The sequence below is a fragment of the Vicugna pacos genome, chromosome 25 (genome assembly GCF_048564905.1).
Source record: "Vicugna pacos chromosome 25, VicPac4, whole genome shotgun sequence".
Lineage (NCBI taxonomy): Eukaryota > Metazoa > Chordata > Mammalia > Artiodactyla > Camelidae > Vicugna > Vicugna pacos.
Genome location: NC_133011.1, coordinates 21,227,535 through 21,247,242, shown reverse-complemented (window position 1 = coordinate 21,247,242; position 19,708 = coordinate 21,227,535).

Here is a 19,708-nt window from a genome sequence, read left to right as displayed (position 1 = left end):
CCTGTGCACACAAAATTCATCCCCTTCATCCATTCAGGGATATCACCTCAATATTTATCCACCCTCCGTCATTCTTATCCATGTACAAATATGCTATGGTTTCTCCTATTTGGAAACATAACAAATGAACTAACTAAACTATTACCCTATTTCTTTGCTCTCCTTTACAACAAAACTCCTCCACACTCCTTTATGAATTATTTTTTCCATCGTGCGCATCCATTTCCATGCTGTTAAATCCTACGGGGGTTCCCGGTCCTCATCTTACTTGACTCAACATCAGTATTTAATTCAGTTGATCTCAACTTTTGCTTTGATACACTTGCCATCCTTGGGTTACAAGCCCCTCACTCATTCCTAGGTCTCCTCTCACCTTATTGACTGTTCCTCTTCAGTCCCCTTTAGTTGCTGTTCTGCAGCTCCCCATCGCTAAGTATTGGAGAATGTCTGGGACCAGTCTTGGACTTCCGCTCCTCTTTATCTACACACATTCCCTTGATGATGGCATCCAGTTTTTTTGTTCTTTTTTAAAATTTTGAAGTTCAATTAAAATATAATAAACTACACATATTTAAACTGTACAATCTGCTCAGCTTTAACATATGTATACACTCATGAAACAATCACCACTCCCGTCTAGGATAACAAAGATTTCCATTCCTCCTCAAAAATTTTCTTATTTCTTGGTAATCTTTGCATTCTTCCACTCCAATTCGTGGGCAACCGTTGATCTGATTTCTGTTACTAGTTTGCATTTTCTGGAGGTTTATATAGAAAGGGAACCATATAATGAGCACTTTTTTTTTGACCTGGCTTCTTTCACTCAAAATGATGATTTTGAGATTCACCCATGTTGTTGTGTTGATACTTTCTTACCATTTATTGCTGAGTAGTAATTTGTACCCATACCATTGAGTGGGTATGCCGTAATTTATCCACTTAACTGTTGTTGGACCTAGTTTAGGGCTATTACCAATAAAGCTGCTACAAACATTTGTGTACTAGTCTTTGCCTGAGCAGATGTTTTTATTTCTCTCAGGTAAATTCCTAGAAGTGGAATGATTGGGTTTTATGTTAGATGTATGCTTAACGTTTTAAGAAACTGCCCAAGTATTTTCCAAAGTGATAATTCCATTTTATATTTCCATCAGCAGTGTGTAAAAATTCCAGTGGCTTATGTCCAAGCCAAGACTTTACGTTAAGGCAAACTGTGCCCTAAGATCTAAATCTGGCTTGCCACTTGTTTTTGTAAATAAAAGAGCTACGCCCTTTCACTTTCTTATTGTTGCTTTCATGCTATGACTGCAGAATTGAAAAGTTTTGACAAAAACCGTATGGCCAATGAAGACTAAAATATCTGGAATCTTCATACAAAAAAAAAGTTTGCTGACCCGTCCTTAATATGGTCTAGAAAAAAATTTAACTATTCTAATGGGTTATAGTGATTTCTAATTGTGGTTTTAATTTGCATTTCCCTGATGACTAATGAGATTAAACATCTTTCCATGTGCTTATTTGCCATTCACTTATGTGAATCTGTTTAAATCATTTTTCCATTTGCATTTTTTATTTGTTGCTTTGTTTGGTTTGGTTTACTTCTTATTGAAGTATGAGTTTCTTGTGTATTCGTGAAACAAATCCTTTGTCCGATATAAGTGATAAGAATATTTTTCTCATTTGATAGCTTATATTTTAATTTTCTTGATGACATTTTTCATAGGGTAAAGCTTGTAATTTTAAGAAAACCCCATTTATCAGTTTTCTTTTTTATAATTAATGCTTTTTGTTTCTATCTAAAATAACTTTGGCTACGCTAAGGTTACAAAAATAACATCCTATGTTTTCTTCTACTTGTTGTATCTGTTTCGGCCTAACTTTAGGCCTAATTCTATTTGGAGTAAATTTTTACATAGGGTGTGGTATAAAGGCCTATGTTCACTTTTTTCCATATGGATGGCCAGTTGATCTAGCAAGATTTGTTGGAAAATATTTTTTTTCCAACAATTGACTTAGCAATTCTGTCAAAATTCAGTAGATACATGTACAAGTGTTTTTCTGGACTCTTTTCCATTCCACTGATATTTATGTCTATCTTCTGACCATTACCAAACTATGCTGATTATGGTGGCTTAATAATAAGCCTTGAAATCAAGTGTGGTTCTTTTTTTTTCTAAACTTGCTTTTCTATTGTATATTCTTTGGGTTTTCATATTTATTTTAGAAGATTTTGTCATTGTTTTACAAAAAAAAAATAAAAAAGCATGCTGGGGTTCTGCCTGGTATTGTGTTGAATCCACATACAAATTTTGAGAGAATTGCTGTCTTAACAGTTTTAAATCTTCCAATTTATGAATATGGTATATATTTCCATTTATTTAAGCCATCGTTAATTTTTTCCAGCAATTTTGTTTTAATGTAGAGATCATAGATGTCTTTTATTAGGCTTATTCCTAAGTATACAGCATAAGGAATTTTTTTGGCAAAATTGTATATTGTATTATTTTTGTAATTATAGTTTCCAATTGATCATTGTTAGTATGTAAAAATATAATTTATTTTTGCATATTAACCTTGTGTCTTGTAAACTTTCTCTAATCACTTACTAGTTCAGCTTTTGTTTTGAAGATTCCCTGGGGTTTTGTATTTTAAAAATGATAACATCTGCAGATAAAGTGTTATTTCTTAATTTCTGATCTTTATGATTTGAATTTTTTTCCCTTCTTGCAATGACTAGGACTGCCAGTACAGAGCTGAATAGAAGTGGTAAAGTTAGAATTATGCTTTGTTCTTGATATCAGGGAGGAAAGTATTCGATTTTTCACCATTAGCTATGATATTAGCTGTAAATTTTTTCTAGTTTCCCTTTAATTAGTCTGAAAATGTTCCCTAGTATTCCTAGTTTTATTTATTTCTTGACTTTTGATTTTCAACAGTTTGATTTTGAGGTATCCAGGTATCCAGTTTTCTTTGAATTTATACTGTTTGATATCTGCTCCCTTATAAACTCTGTAAATTTATGTGTTTTACTAAATTTGGGGAGATTTCTGCCATTATTTCTTCAAATATTTTTTTTTCTTCCTTTATCTCTTTTTCCTCTCTCTAAGGCATTTTATCACACATGTTAGATTAATATTTATTGTCACACAGAGCCCTTAGGTTTATTTATTTTCACTAATTTCCATATATTTGCTTCTCCAACTTTTGAGGTCTTTCCATATTCTGCCTACTTTTGTTTACTTTTTATTTCCTCAGGTGGTCGTCTGTAGCATGTTTAATAGTTTTTAGTTGTAATCAGAAGAAAGATCGAATTGTAGTAGATTTATTCTGCCATAACAGACCCCCATTATCCAGTTTTATGGCTTTAAATACCATCTGTATCTGATGACTTCCAAATAAACATCTCCAGTTCAGACCTCTCCCCTTCCCTCCAGGTATCTGTGTCCCACTGTCTGCTGCCATCTCTAACTTCACTGTGTAATAAGCATGCTAAAATAAATTTGTCTAAGTCTGACTCACCTAAACTTCTAAAAACTGCTCCTTCATCCTTTCACCCTTAACTCTTTTTTGCTCACATGCCACATCTGACCATCAGCAAATCCTGTTGTCTCTCTTTTCAAAATAGTTGAGTATTTCTGTCACCCTCCCCACACTACCACCCTTGCTCATGCCGTCACCATATCTTCCCTGCATTATTGCAGCTGTAGTTGAACTGACCTCCTGTTCATAAGTGTTTGAACTTGGTCTACCAGTTCTAGATGCCTGAGACATTTGCACAATATTTAATTGGTAGGACCTGCCTTCCAATGTTGACAAGTAAATGATTGAAAATGTGAATATCACTTTCCGCTAATTGAATCTGTGGTTATAAATCAGGAAGCTAAAATCCACAAATCTTACTAAAATGGGTGGGACTCTCTCCTAGGGATCAGCCTAAGTGATACTCTTGTTAGAAATTGTTTAGTAAAAATGTATTCGTATAAATCATGCATTGTATTTACTTTACTTAGAACTGGACCACACCCATAAACTAGGAGGGTGTCTATCCCTAAATGGTTAAGATCACATAACCAGAGTCTCATTATCAAGTCTCATTCAACTTTGTGTGATGTTTGAGACACCCTGAGCTATTTGACTGATTAGTAGATTTATTAGTGACTCTTCATCAGACTGTCTACCAGCAATATCAATCAGAAGTTATAAGAATCACTCAGGGAATTTTTTTGAACTTTTACACGTGCCCCCTTTCCTACTCTCTCCCTCTCCACTCTGACCAGCATTCTGGCATGTTCTCCAGAAGGGGTCTTCTAATCTCTGAGAGATGGGAAAGTTTGGAAAACTATCCTAAATAATTTTTATAACTGCAAAACCCTTCTTCCCTAGCTGCAACCAAATTAAGTACCACTGGTGATAATGCTGATTCTTGTTAAACTGCAGATAGATAGATAGATAGATAGATAGATAGATAGATAGATATAGTTAAAGTATGCATAAATATAAATATATACATACATTATAGAATTATCTTTTTCATATTAAACTATAGAATCCCTAGGGGAAAACACTTCTGAAATTATTCATGTGCAGAGAGACTATGATATTGAGAAATTTAATGACCCATTATACTTGGTAATAATACTTCTTATTCTTTCTATAGAAAAAAAATATTGCTTCACTTTTTTCTATTTTATTTCCGGGTTTCCACAAGGGAATATAAGTTCACCATGTTTAAACTAGAAACTTTTGCCATCATTTATATATTTATTCAATCCTTCACAAATATGTTCCTGAGCAGTTCCTTTTGAAAGGTCTAAAGCAAAGACTGTAATAATCAGAAATAAAAGATAAATATTTACTCCCACCTCCAGTTATACAGTTTTTCCTAAGGGTATATTATCTATTACACAAAGTCACTACTTCAGAAATCTTCATTAAATCAGCTGGCTTTTTAAAAACTTATTTTCGGAGGAGGGCGATGAGGAGGGGTCATCTCCTCGACATGAAAAATCACTCAGTGTCAATCAGGGATTCAGCACAAGATTGTGGAATATATTTTTTATGGAGGAACACAAATACACACACAAAGTGGAGAAGAATGTGTGGAAGAAGCATCATATGATTTTAATTTTGAAAGCCAAGAGAAAAAAAAACATTTAAAAAACAAATCTAATTTTCTAACCTTAAAACTAGGACTATAAAACTTTCTTTTCAACAAATACAAGTTGGGTCCTGGTCAAACAGGGAAACAAATGAAGTGACTAAGGGAATAAAGAAAAGTCAAAGTCAGAGAGTCAGAAACTGATAAGATCCTAAAGATGAAAAGAAAGAGGCATCAACATTAAGAAGGGATGACACAGAGGAAGCAAGAGAAGGGGAGGGTCTGACCGCCAAGAAAGGAGGACAAGAGAGGCCATTCCTAGCCTGCTCTGCTTCCAGCTCCCACTTCTCTGGAGGAACTCTTTCTCTCCAGTGCCTCTTCCTACTCTCTGCCCTATCATTTCCCACCAGTTCTCTTAGTGAGTGTATTCTATCAAAACAAATTCATTCCAAATCTTTCCACGGCCCATTCATGTTTCAGCCAGCAACTTTTAGGATCCAAATTAGGTATAATTTTGTCTCCTCTAGAAGCATAACCACCCCAGTGACTCGGTTAGTTTAAGGCTTTTGTTGTACTAGATTATCCCACATAAAGAGGGCATTGTAACTAAATCAACAAAGACTTCTTTGAAGTTTGTGGGGGAATTTGATGGGAAACCATAACTCTTCCATTACTAGGAAGAGTTCTATGTAATAAAGCTTCTCTTAAAAATCTATTGTATCATCATTTTGTTCTAGTTACAGAGCATTTCTCGTTTCTTTACCGCTTAGCTATTCTAGGCTTATAACTTCCAGAAAGACCAATGTCAGAGTTTCCAAAGTGCTGTGTTTATGAGATCTGTATTCACAAGCGCTCTTTATAGTTCTTTAAATGTCTTTGAATTTGATTTTCATATCTGTAAATAAACTCTAGTTAATAAGCATCTATGAATTAAGGAATAAGAAAAAGCAGTAAAAAATTACTATGGCTACCTTGCTGACCCTTCCATTTTTCAAAAAAAAAGATGGTAGAATTGGGGATTAAGGTCAAAGATGAACCATCATATGAGTTGGTCTCTTTTGATTGTAGAATTGTGGATTCCTTCATTCTATAATATGCAAATCATTTTGAACCTTTATATAAATACAGCTCATGTTAGAGTAATTGAATGCACTTTTGATAGAGACTTAAAGACCAAAAGCATGGCTACTGAAAACCATTCAGTCTAAGACTTTTGCTTTATTTAAGGTCAAGTGCTTAAAAATTAAACACTGTACAGTTTCATTTAAGTAGAATGAAATACAGGGCAGATTGTAATCAGGATTCTGCATGTCTGTTTGACGCCTAATATATTTAAAAGGGATTTATCTTTATTTTGAAATTTGCATTTTGAAACCCTTATTACCATGGGACTATAAGAGATTACTATGCTGACCTCTGAATATTTAGAAAAATAGTATATATTAGGCGTACTGTATAATTTTTATAGTATTAACTTTTAATGTTCTATGAAAAGGCTTTATTGAAATATTGTGATTTTTGTTTGGTGATAGCAATGGTGATGGATACACAGAAATGGAATCAGTTACATTTTGGAGACAGACTTACACGATTCATGATGGATTTTATTTAGATGGTGGTGATAGAGAATGTTTATAAAGAATGACTATCTAGGTTCTGGGGTGAGCATTCTGGTGGATGGTGATGCCATTTAATTAGATGGGAAGACCCAGGAAGAACAATTTAAATCTCAAGAAAATGGAGAAGGACTTAATGAAACTAAAAAGAGATTAACAATGAATTTACGTATGATTTTAGTGATCAGGCTGTCTACCATTTGTCATGGACAGCACTGAGCATTTTACATTCACCATCTTTTTCAATGATGTCAGCAATCCTACAAGCATGTTATACCAGAGGACATGAGGACTCGGGTAAGATAACTCCACTGGGGTTGGTATGCGGTTGGAGCAGGACTCACATTCAAATTTGGTTGAAACCAAACGCCATCCTCTTTATGATAAAACTATCACAAATTATCATACTACAAGAAAGGTAGTGTATTACTCAACTATATTATTTTAGTTTAGAGATTATAAAAATAAATATAGTAACTAACTTATGGAAAAGGAGAGAAATTTATTTCATGACCAGCAAGAATATTCATGGTAATCCTCAGCAGGGAGATCCCCCCCCCCACCAATTACTATTTCAACATGTAAAGAAAGCTTGATTGATGCTAGTTGCAGATCCTGTGTTACAACTAGTGAAAAAATTAGAATGTAAAGTCAGAGGTCTATCTTGGCTCTCCTTGATTAGATCATCCTCACAGTTATGGTTGAAATTTATTCACCTGAAATTAATTATAACATATCATTTATAAAGCTCTAAGTATTTTGAGTACAATTCTGAAATATTCAGAAAATAATCATTTCGGAATTCACTGGAATAGAGTCATGAAGGCAGATTGATGAAACTCTGGCCAACAGATTTGACATTCAGCTCTTTGCTAAAACTAATAAACAAATTTGCCGAAAATAATAAAGCAACATGGAACACTGAGAAGTGTCTTGGCCTGGTGAAATGACAGACCTGAGTTTGCCCCCGAATCTATTAATTTTTGGCTGTGAGACTTTGGATAATTAACTTCTTTGAACCTCTACTAGATTGTTTATTAAGATAGTGTGGTAACTCTTGCAGGTTTCTCTGAGCATTAGAGAGAGTATGTGTACAGTGAATAGCAATATGATTATAATTAACTCTTATTTTTGTAACAGTGATGATAATAACAGCAATTATTATTATTATTATTATTATTATTATTATTATTATTATTATTATTATTATTATATCTCAGTAGAAATGGGGTTAGGAGCATAAACTCTGGAGTTAGAGAATCTTTTATTCACAATTCATTTTGGTCACTTACTAGATCGTCCACAAAATGGTAGTAATAGCCCAGACTTCAAAGGGTATTCATAAAGATTATGTGAATCAATTAATATACAGTGATTAGCTTTGTGCCTGGTGTTTAGAAAATGCTTAATAAATGTTGCTACTGGTATTTATTGTCATTAGAGTCAGCCTAATAATGTTAACAATAATACGTCTCAATAGAAAATAGTTAAGTGCTACAAAAAGAGCTCTGTTAATGACAAATGGTAGATTTCTTAAGAAACATCCGAGAATTACCTCTAAACCATACCTCACTCATCTCGGTGAATGTGCCTCAATTTCCATGAGAGTAACTAAATTTATTTTCATCTTTCTTAATTTCCATATTTACGTTATTTATCTTTAATTAATTTATGTTAAGGAATACAGGTGAAAATGGTTTTAATGCCATAAAGAACAATAAATATAAAATAGCATTAAAGTAAATAAGATGAACCATTCTTAATCTATCACCTATATACGCACCTACTTACTTACCTATCTTATCCATTATGTTTTTTCCATCTTTAAAAGCACTTTCATGTAGTATATTATTTTGTGCTTCAAATAATTCTGTAAAGGAAGTAGGTAGTAATTATTATCCCCACTTCATAGACAAAAGATGAGGCACAGGAGATTAATTAAAATACCCACATTTAGAAAGCTTGTTTCAGGGCAGAATGTTACCTGCAAATCCAGATCTCTCACTCACTTTTTACTAGAATGAACCTGCTTTAATCCACATTTTCTATCTCTTTTGAGCCTTCCATTGTATTTTCTCTTCATTCACTCATTCATTTATTTAATTCTTCTGTTGTTTTATTCACTCTGTTCATCCAACAAATGTGTGCGGATACCACTTGGTGTACCCAAACCATAATAGCTAAGGAAACACTTATCAAGAACAATGGAATAGAAGTCAGAAGAAAGAACTGGGTGTAATTCCTGTCGACCATTAACCCTCTGTCTGATACGGGTCTTCTCCGTATGGATGGCCCACTGGCATCTTCTGGCTTAAATGTGGTCTCCTCTTTTGTGGAACCTTCCAAGATCCGCCCACATGCAGAGTTCTGTGCTCCTGTGACACACGCTTCTTCCTCCCATCTCAGTGTCACCCATTTGCTGCTGCCTTGCATAACGGTATTTGCCCTGAGAGAGTTGAATTTTTCACAATAGAGAATTAGGCGAGTGAGAGGGAACTAGGCAAGAGGAAAAAGGCAAACCAGGCAGGAGAATCATGGGAGTATTAATTATGTGGAATTGAAACCCTAGGAGTCAAGACATACATTTTTAGCTGCCACAAAAGCCCTACTCAAACTGGCAAATTTTCATCTAGTGGTTACAAAAAGCAGACACTCACTTAATTTTCTTAAGTAATATGATGTTTATTCTCAGCATACAGGTAGAGTGGCAGGCATAGTAATTTCCCCTCGTTTATGGATGTCTAGATCCTAAACAGCAGAAACTGTGAATATGTGATATTGCGTGGCAAAGGGGAATTAAGCCTGCTTTCTAAATAAGGGGGAATTATAGGGGACTTAAATGGCATAAAATTGCTAATCAGTTGACCTTGAGATGGGGAGATTGCTCAGGCTTTTCTGCATAGGCTCGGTAGTCACAAGGGGTTCTTCTAAGGGAAAGAGAGAAGCAGAAGAGTCAGTGTCAGGGTCAGAGAGATTTGAGGATGCTTTCCTGCTGGCTTTGAAGAAAGAGGAGGAGGCCATGAGCCAAGGAATGTAAGCCACCTCCAGAAGCTGGGAAAGCCAAGGAAACCAATTTTTCCCTAGAACCTATGGGAGGAACCCAGCCTTGCTGATACCTTGGTTTTAACCCACGGAGGTCCATTTTTTGCATCTAACCTCCAGAGCTATAACATAAATCTGTGTTGTTTTAAACAACTAATTTGGTGGTAGTTTGTTGTAATAGCAATAGGAAATACACACAGGCAATAATAAGACTACAGACATGTAAGCCACACATCCAGGCCTTACAGAAATCCAAGAACAGCGTTATGGCCCAGCCCCAAAGAAAGACCCGTCTCCGTGAGGCTTGAATGCGGAACAATTTCTTCAGTGACTCAACGATTCCTTGAGATCCAGCATTGCTCTAGTTTTCCGTTTATCCATAGCCTTTGCTACAGGAGGATTTTGTGGCTACTTTCTCATACTTTATCAATGACATGAGTCAGCTTTTCTGTGCTTTTGCTTTTCTCTCTGTCTTTCCGATTCTAAACTCGGTGCCAGCCAGCTACCTCACCCTCTCCTCTACTTACTCATTGATTATGTTGGCTGCCGGCCTTCGCTGCCTGCTTTCCACAGTGTGTTTTCAATTATTGTCTTCTTCTACCAATAACTCTACTTCTGTCCATAAGACTATTACCAAATGAGTTTCATTGATTTAATTAATTAATACTGGCCATGGAGATCAGAGTTCTGGTACCAGGCAATTTCAGTAGGTGCTGGCCAGACTCTATTGGCTGCCCTTGGATCAGGCATCCACCAATGGTGCAATAATCTTGGCAGACGAGGAAGCGCTGTGAGTTACAAAACATGGCCACCAAGGGAGCTTACGCAATAGGGATTGTGTGTGTGTGTGTGTGTGTGTGTGTGTGTGTGTGTGTGCAACACTTACAGCAAAATAGACTCTCTTTTTCTATTACAAAGGTTAAAAACATGGGCTGGAATCACACACCCTGCTTTCAAATTTTGGCTCAGTTATGAGGCTTAGGGCAAGTTACTTAACTTACTCTAAGTCTGTGTTTCTGCACTTATACAGTGGAGATAGTTTTAGTATCTACACCATAATTGTTGAGAGGATGAAATGAAATTATTGTTAACAATTGTAATATAATTATTATAGGCATATAACAAGCCCTGAGCAAATGCCTGGTGTTACTGTTTTTATGGCATTAGAGTTCTTGTGAGGATTAAATGAACAAGCTTATATTCTTTATTGCTACTTGTGAAAAGGCTTTGTCTCCTAAATACAGCAGATCATACTTGGAGATGAGAGATGGTATTTTATATTGCTTTGGAATCAAAGAAACTCACACGATTTCTTTGTTGTATAGGTGTTTGTTACCCAATTTATTCCTTTGTTCAGTCAATACTTATTGAGCATTTATTAAGTTCCAGAATATGTTACTAGACAAAAAGATACAAAGATTAAGAGGATAAGGTTGTCTGGCCTTAAGGGACTCCTCAGTGTTTGGGACGAAAGGAAGAAAAATAAAGGAAGGGATTGCAGAGACATCAGGAAGGCAGACTCACTGAACCCATCTTGTTGACCCTTGAATTTTGGAAGAAAAGAAAGGGAATAGAAAAAACTATAGTGACCTTACAGATCATGGACTTCAACTCTCTCATTTTATAGATGATGAATCTAAGTGTATGTATACATGGATTTTTCCTTCAAGGAAACTCTGGACCACTTTACCACAGTGAAACCAGCAGTGCATGAGACCCTTGGATTCATTTAGAAGCAAGCCTCTGAGTCCGCCCTGTGAGAATATGTCAGATCTCAGTACATGGTATCTTATTAATATCTATTTGCTAGAAAATCCAGCATGGGTCATCTCACCATTGGCTGAATTTGTGAGCATCCAATATTTTGGAAGTTCTGAGATCAAACTTGATGCATCATTGTCTTTTCTGTGAGGAGAAGAAGATGGTATAAAACAGAAACATTCTGCAACTCTGACTAAATAAGTCCATGCATAACCATCATGGCTTTCCCCAGGTTAGCTCATGCACCTTCTAGCATAATAATTCTTTATTCTATGACCAAGATATCCAACTGTCATGCTCCCAAAGAGTTGATAAGTGTCTAGTAAGTTTTTAGTCTTGTGTAGTTCAAGTCTTCATTCATTCTTTTGAAAAAATATTTTTCAGAATCAGACTGCTGATTTTGATGATCATTCTTAGGAACATTTTATATTACTGTTTAATTCAAATAGTTTGAATGATATAAATTGCAACAAAATCTTATCACATCTTTGCAGAACAAATTGTTTAAAATGTCATGTCTCATACTCCCATAAGTTCTTATGTAAGTTCTGTGCTCCAATAGTGCTCTGTGTGTTCCTTTTTCATTGCACTGACCACATTATAATAAGTAATTAGCTGTTATGTTAGTGTCACCTGAGAGATTGTGAATCCTTTGACAGCAGAATCTCTCTCTCCTTAGTGGGATCTAGCATCAAGTAAAGTCTAAAAAAATGCTTGCTCAAATCAAAAAGAATATGTTAGTCTTATTCAATCATTTATTCAACAGATATCTCTACACACATATTATGCCTAGTATTGGTTAATGTGGGGATGATTGACTGATTGGTAAGAAATACTTCGTCATTGTCTTTATGGAACTTAGATCTAGTAACTTATGTTTTTAAAAAGCCTGATAAGAATAGTGCCATTTTGCAAACAACTCCTGCTCATATGATTTCCTTTGAGCGCTGAACAGGCCGTGAATTCAGAAATTTTCTATTCACCTAGTGTATCCAATCAAACCAAGTTAATAATAGTTATTTCAAAAGTGACTTCCAATCCTTGCAAAGTTAGTTGTAGTCCCTGGAACTCCATGTCTGCTATTTTTAATGGCTTCTGCCCAAAGCAGCTTAGCCTAATTGGGAAGGGATGTCTCTTTTTCTTGATAAGAGGCTAACCTTCCTGAAGGATAATGGGAGTTTTATGTGAACTTGAAGGAAAACGTGACTCTTAATACTGTGGGTTGCATAACAGACTTTCAGAGCCTGCTTTTATAATTAATTGTCTTTCCCTAAATGGCTCCATCTATCAATGTGATCTGAGGAAAGAGGGCTTTTTTTTTTTTTTGTCCTGGATAAATCTCTCAAAACAAAGACCAACTAGTGATTTGAAAATTCCAAAACACACTATAGGATAGTGTTATGGAGTGAAAACATGTCCATTTGGCTATCCCATAGGAGCTGCCATTCATTAACGTGTAAAACAGATGCTTCAGTGAGCAACATATTTAATTCAATCCAAACCTGTTGTTATTATTCCAGAAAATATTATTATTAGCACACGTTCCAAGTGGAACTCACAGCAACTTCTGGTTGGAGTTCGGGGAAGATATTCTAATTTCTGAAAGAATGTTCTTATAGTAGAAAACACGGCAGGTCTCTAGATACATTTTCTTCAACTCAAGGCCACAACAGTTGGGAGTCAGTTAATTACATAGAATCTTTGCCACTCTGATGGAGTGACTGAGCAGACTAGCTGGCTGGACGGGTCACATTCATCAGTATAAAATGCTGGAACATGCACATGAAGTATCTGTCTCTGCTTCTGAAAAAGGAGAAATACAAAGGAAAAAAATGCCTTCAAATCTTATAAGATGGACTTACAAAATTGGCAGATGTGTCACTGATTATATAATTACTGTCTTCTGTGGTTCTATTAAAATTATCTGAAGCCCCAAAAATGTCTAGCAGTGAATTATTTAATTTAATACATAGTTATAACAAAAATAATTAGTATTTACTTTAAACTCTAAATTGTCAACAAAAAGCCTCAAGTAATTATTTTTTATAGTGCTGCATAATGAAATAAATGTGTAATTAGTGACAGATGGGACTTTTAAAATTTAAAACATAGAAAAAAATCATATCACCTGTTTTGATTATTTTTTTTTAACATGAGTGAAATTAGAATTTGTAAAAATGAGGTACAAAGAGAATTAGAAGAATTAACTCTACCTAAGTTGATGCAATATTCCTTTGTGCATGTTTCCCAGAGTCCAATGAGCCTTTTTTATGATGTCTTTCATTCTGAAGCCAGAGGATAGGTTTGAGCCCTGTTAGGCCAACTCTTTCACGGTGTTTTTAAGTGAACGCATTAGGACAAAGATCTCAAACATTCTCCAGAACTCCCACAGAGGCAGTGCCCTATCACGTGGCAGGATAGCAGCTCAGAATGCACCAGCTCGAAGTTGGACCAGGATTCAGAAGGTGCTGACTCTTTCAAAACCAGTTCCTTTGTCAAAATTCAGCTGGAAGATTAATTCACTCCTCCTCCTCTCTTACTAATATGTGAGAGAGGGGTAGAGACTAGCTAGAAGCATCATGCTAGTTTGCACTCTGTCCCAAGAAAACACAAAGGGTAGGATATACCTGTTTGCACCAGGAGCCAAAGAAAAAATTTAAGCATAATCACAACTGACTTGTAGAAAGATCACTCTGAAGGATACAGTCAGAACAGGCAGTGCTGAAGCCTGGGATTCAAAGTGGCATGTAAATAGTGACTGAAATCTTAGGATTAGATATGATGACTCGGGGAGATTTGTGGGAAAAGAAGCGAATAAAATAGAAAAGAGTGAAAGATAAATCCCGAAGGAATGTAAACATTTACCAGCTAGCTAGAGAAAGAGGAGCCCAAAGAAGCTGAGAAAAGGCAGCCAAGAGAATTTGAAGGAAGCTGCATGAAGGAGGGAGTGGCCAACAGTGTGAAACCTTCAATGGTCAAAGGGGATAAGGACTGGCAAGTCTCCCCTGGACTGAAAGACAGGAAGGGAACTGGGAACATCTATAAGAAGAGTGTCACCAGATTAATTGGATCAGAAGCCACATTGCCTTGAATGGAGATGTGTATGGGGGTTGAGGAAGCAGAGATGGTTTCCAGAAACCTAACTACAAATGAAGAAGAAAATACGATAGATGGAGACTTCAAGTGCAACTGGTCACAATCCTAAGCTACATTCCCTAAGAGTTTAATCACTAATTGAGATGATTTTTGCCTAACTTCTGGGTCTACCTCTCAATTGGCTCCAAGCCACGGCAGAGTCCAGGCAGTGGGAGAACAGTGGTCTTATTTATTACACTTCCAAACTCCAACAAAGGAAGGATGGATACGGATTGGATGGAAACAATTTGTGTGTGGGAAGGTGGTGAGGAAGGAGAGGGATTCCAGCCTGAAGGTTTCTGTCTTGTCTTTGAAGTGGGAGGCAAGGTCAGCTAGTGATTGAGCAGGAGGGAAGCAGTAGGTAGGAGGCTGAAGGAAAGTGATGAAGGCTTGGAAGAAACTCTGTGTGAAATGGAAATGGGAACTGACCAAGAACAAATAAGTTATTGTAGAATGCCTGATTAAAGTTAAAAGAGTTGAAGTTTTAGTGGAACCTGTGGACCTAAACTGGGAAATGACCTCAAATTCAGTCAGTTTTCCAAGAAGAAAATAATTTTGCAAATGAGACTCTTGACTTCTGAGAAGGCAGTTATTCCACATTATTTTACCAAAATGAAAACGACTTCCAGTCCTCTTGTTCTCTACTCTTAAATCTTAATGTGCCTCAGGGGCTCATCATGGACCTTCTTTCGCACCACTACGCTTTCTCATTAGTAAACTCATCACTCCCACAGCCTCAACTAAAAAAATAACACCATCACAACTTAAACCTAGCATTCTGATCACACTGCTCAGTTGTCACAGTACCTGAAACCCAACAGTCTAAATGACAAAGCTACCAAAATCCTGCTACCTGGAACTTACGTGTCTTCTTTATCTCTCATAGCTCAGAGCAGAGTGCTGAGTGCATCACATTAGATGGCTTTCTAAGCCAGGGCAAAACAGTAACTAACAAACAAGGCCTGCCTGGTGTTCTGAGGTTAAATATATAAAGACTCACAGTTGCCTCCTGGGTAGATGATCATGATCACTGCTCGCCTCCTAATTGCTGGTTTGTCTAGGTCTACACCATCCAATATGAGAGCAGCTAGCCCCACGTGGCTGTTGAGCACTTGAAATAGGGCTAAAAGCCACACTGAGATGTGCCTGAAGTACAAAATACACACTGAATTTCAAAGACTGAATCACCTAGCTGAAAGGGATGCTGAGAAAATGAATAGCTGGCAAGGAAAAAACAAACAAATATCTATGTATCAAAGATACTGAGTGAGGTGTAAGGAAACCACCAGGGGCAGCACCTTCGCTGGGGACTGGCAAGAGAGGAGGGAGTTCCACTCTCATCTCGCCCTGAAGGAAAAAAATGGAAGAAACGGTTATTGAAACTGAAGACAAAGAGACGGCGTGGAGAGGACCCATTGACTAGAGTTATAACCTTTAGTCACATGATACAGCCAGTCCACAGCCACTCTCCAAGGACCAGAAAAGAAAGTACCCCAGCCTTACTCATCTCCCTTGTCTGACTGCCAGCTATTGATGAATCCAATTTAAAGCCAGATGATAAAAGAGTCCATTGATGTTCCCTGTAGAGGTCAACCTGTAGGGTAGAGAACAGCGTGAGGAAGTAGGGAGAATGAATTTGGATAGGTAGATGGAAGCTCCCCAACACAGATTACCTTGGCTGGCTTAATCTTCTGGAGATGAACATTTTGCTACCAGAACAGATTGAGTTGCTGCTAGACAGAAAAAGGGAAATACCTAAGGTGCGAGCAACCAACACTACCTGCCGTGCTCCCCTTGTGGCAGTTTGGAGATGATTTAAAGTGGGAAATTTATCACAAGATGCCCTTGGAAGAGATGCTGGGATGACTGTTAACAGATGTCATTCTCTAAGGAGGATTTTATGTGGATTATAAACCTATTATTTCTTGATTAGGATATACCTTTACAAATTTAAAATACTTTCTAGATTTAGAGACTTGTGTTACATTTCAGATAAATACATTTTGGCACGTTTTAAATGAATTTCGTAAAACTTAAAACTTGAAAATGCTTTGCATTGCAAGAGCCCAGTCAACATATGCATCATGTTAAGTGGTAGATTTAGAGTGAATTGGAAATAAAATTAATTGGATATCCCTCAAAAATAACTTAGTTGTTTAACAGTAGCAAGAGTCTGAACTGTACTTTTGTTATCTGTAAGGCTGGCACATTATGTGATACCAGTTTCCTGGTTGTCTGTGTATCTTTAGCTTCTGATTTGCAATGCATGCACATAATCACACCCACCTTCATCCTTAACCCTTGACAACTCCTAATTTGTCCTCCACTCCTAAAATTGTGTTATTTCAAAAATGTTATATAGATGGAATCATAGTATGTAACCACTTGAGACTGGCTTTTTTCACTCAGCATAATCCCCTGGAAATCCATCCAACTCGTGTGTATTGACAGTTTATGCCTTTTTATTGCTGAGCAGTGGTCCATGGTATGTAGGTACCTTTTTCAGTAACACCACTCTTCGGTCAGTTGTTCTCTGTAATTGATGAAGTGTACAGTAGTCCCTCCCTTATCTGTGGTTTCACTTCCCACGGCTTCAGTTACCCGCAGTCAACTGTGGCCTGAAAATATGAAATGGAAAATTCCAGAAATAAATAATTCATAAGTTTTAAATGGCATGCTCTTCTGAGTAGTGTGATGAAATCTCCTACCATCCCCCACCATCCCTCTCCCACTCGTGACGTGAATCACCTCTTTGTCCAGTGTATCCCACCCATTAGTCACTTAGCAGTCAGCCCAGTTATCAGATTGACTATCAAGTTATCTATACGGTGCTTGTGTCCAGGTAACCCTTATTTTACATAAGAATGGCCCCAAATAGCAGAACTAGTGATGCTGGCAATTCCAGTATGCTTCCTTTAAGTAAAAAAATGAAAGTTCTCAACTTAATAAGGAAAGAAAGAAATCATACACTAATTTGTTGATTGTTGCTACAATCTACAGTAAGAAAGACTCTTCCATCCATGAAATCACTAAGGAGGAAAAAGAAATCTGTGCTAGTTTTGCTGTGGCACCTCAAACTGCAAAAGTTACAGTCACAGTGCATGGCGTTAAGATGGAAAAGACTTTAATTTTTGAACAATAAGGTATTTTGAGAAGGAGAGAGAGAACACGTTCACATAATGTTTATTACAGCCTATTGTTATAATTGTTTTATTTTATTTTTAGTTATTGCTGTTGATCTCTTGCTGTGCCTAGATAAACTTTATCAGAGGTATATATGAATAGGAAAAAAAAAACCTGGTATATATAGGGTTAAGTACTATCTGTGATTTCCGGCATCCTCTGGGGGTCTTGGAACACTTCCCCCAAGGATAAAGGGGGACGACTGTCAAGTATTTGTGAACCAACTGCTTAGGTGAATTATCATATAGTCATCTACGTCCTTGCTACTCAAAGTGTGGTGGGCACACCAGCCACTCACTATCACATGGGGCTTGTCAAAATGTGACATCTCAGGTCTTGCTCCAGACCTCCAGAATTAGAATCTGCAGTTGAACAAGACCCTCAGGTGATTGACATGAGCAAAAAAGTGAGAGAAGCACTGAGCTCCATCACTCTGAGGACATTAAACACACGCAGAGCTTGCTGAAGGATAGTTCTCCTCCAAACTGTAAAGAAAAATTGGGTCTCTCCTCTACCTCTTGGAAGTAATTTAATATATTTTTTCTTAACTTTCAGATCCTCAGTTTTTAAAAAAAAGTTAACTGGATTAATTTTCCCCCAAGTTTCATCAGACATATTATCAGCCTGTGTGAAAATATTCTCTCCCTTAGCCAATCTGGCAAATTCACTGGAGAAAAGTGGGAACTGGCTGGTGGCCACTCTAAGTGCAGAGCGCCACCATTTTCGCTACAGAAAGCCCCATTGTCTAGAAATAATAGTGAGGTTTTGCCCACAGCAGAAATCTGCATTCAATCCTGCTGTCCCAGGAGTGGAATTTTGCTGGGAGCCAAATTCTCAAGTCTTCTTAATTTTAGTGAAGATATGTGTTTTTGCAAGTGCAAATTCATGAAATTAAAGTTGGACTTTTCCTAGTTTTCCTCTATCCAGTGTTTTATGACAGGAAGGACCTTTGAGTATTTTCTCAAAATAGCAAGTGCCAGCAAAGCTAAGCCAGGTTTGCTGTTGAGCTCACCACCCAAGTCTTTGTGAAAGGTTGGCTTGGAAACATAAGGATATCACTGTGAATTCTGACAATCATCCAGAGATTCGAGTCAAGTGTAGCCAGGGGTCCAAATGAACATCACACTGAAGAAGGTCCTGCACCTGAATCCACGGGCCAGTGGGACCCCTCTGCCTTCTGGTCCTCTTAGATATATTCTCCGAGCTTCTGTTTTTTTGTGTCAATTATAGATACGGTCTTCAAGATAAATAAAAGAGCCCAGGGAACTGTGAAGACTGCCAAGTAGTCTGATTTAAAAAAAAAATTCTATTAAAGATGTGTAAAGCGGCTTCAGTGAGCAAAACGCAAGCAGGAGTGATTTGCAAATACACCGGGTGGTATGCACTACAATTCCATGATTGCAAGCAACAGGTCAATTGAAAAGGTTACTAGGACTATTGTTTCACTTGGAACGATGTTTGTTTTCATATTCCCAGTTGCAAAATGCAGACAGTCATAATTTCTAACAATAGCCAGACTATGTGGCCGTAACAGCAGCGTTCTTGCTGATGTGCGCAGTGTGAAAATCGTCGTGATCTTGAAGGTAATCATCCCCTTCTCTCACCCTCACCACGTATGACGCTCTGATGCCCTTTATGCTGTTGAGATGCAGTGCACTTCACGACGCTGTGCTAGTTAACCTGGAAGTACATTTCAAAGCTATACATTGTGGAAGTTTTTAGTAAAGAAATGAGAAATAACTTTTTGTTTTGAAAAACTTTAGTTTGTCTATTGGCTTGTGGCAAATTTCTGTTACATTAATTCCATAAGTTTTAAAGTAAGAGTCCGTTGAAGCTCAACATCCATCTTTTTCACATAGTTATTAAGAAAATACCC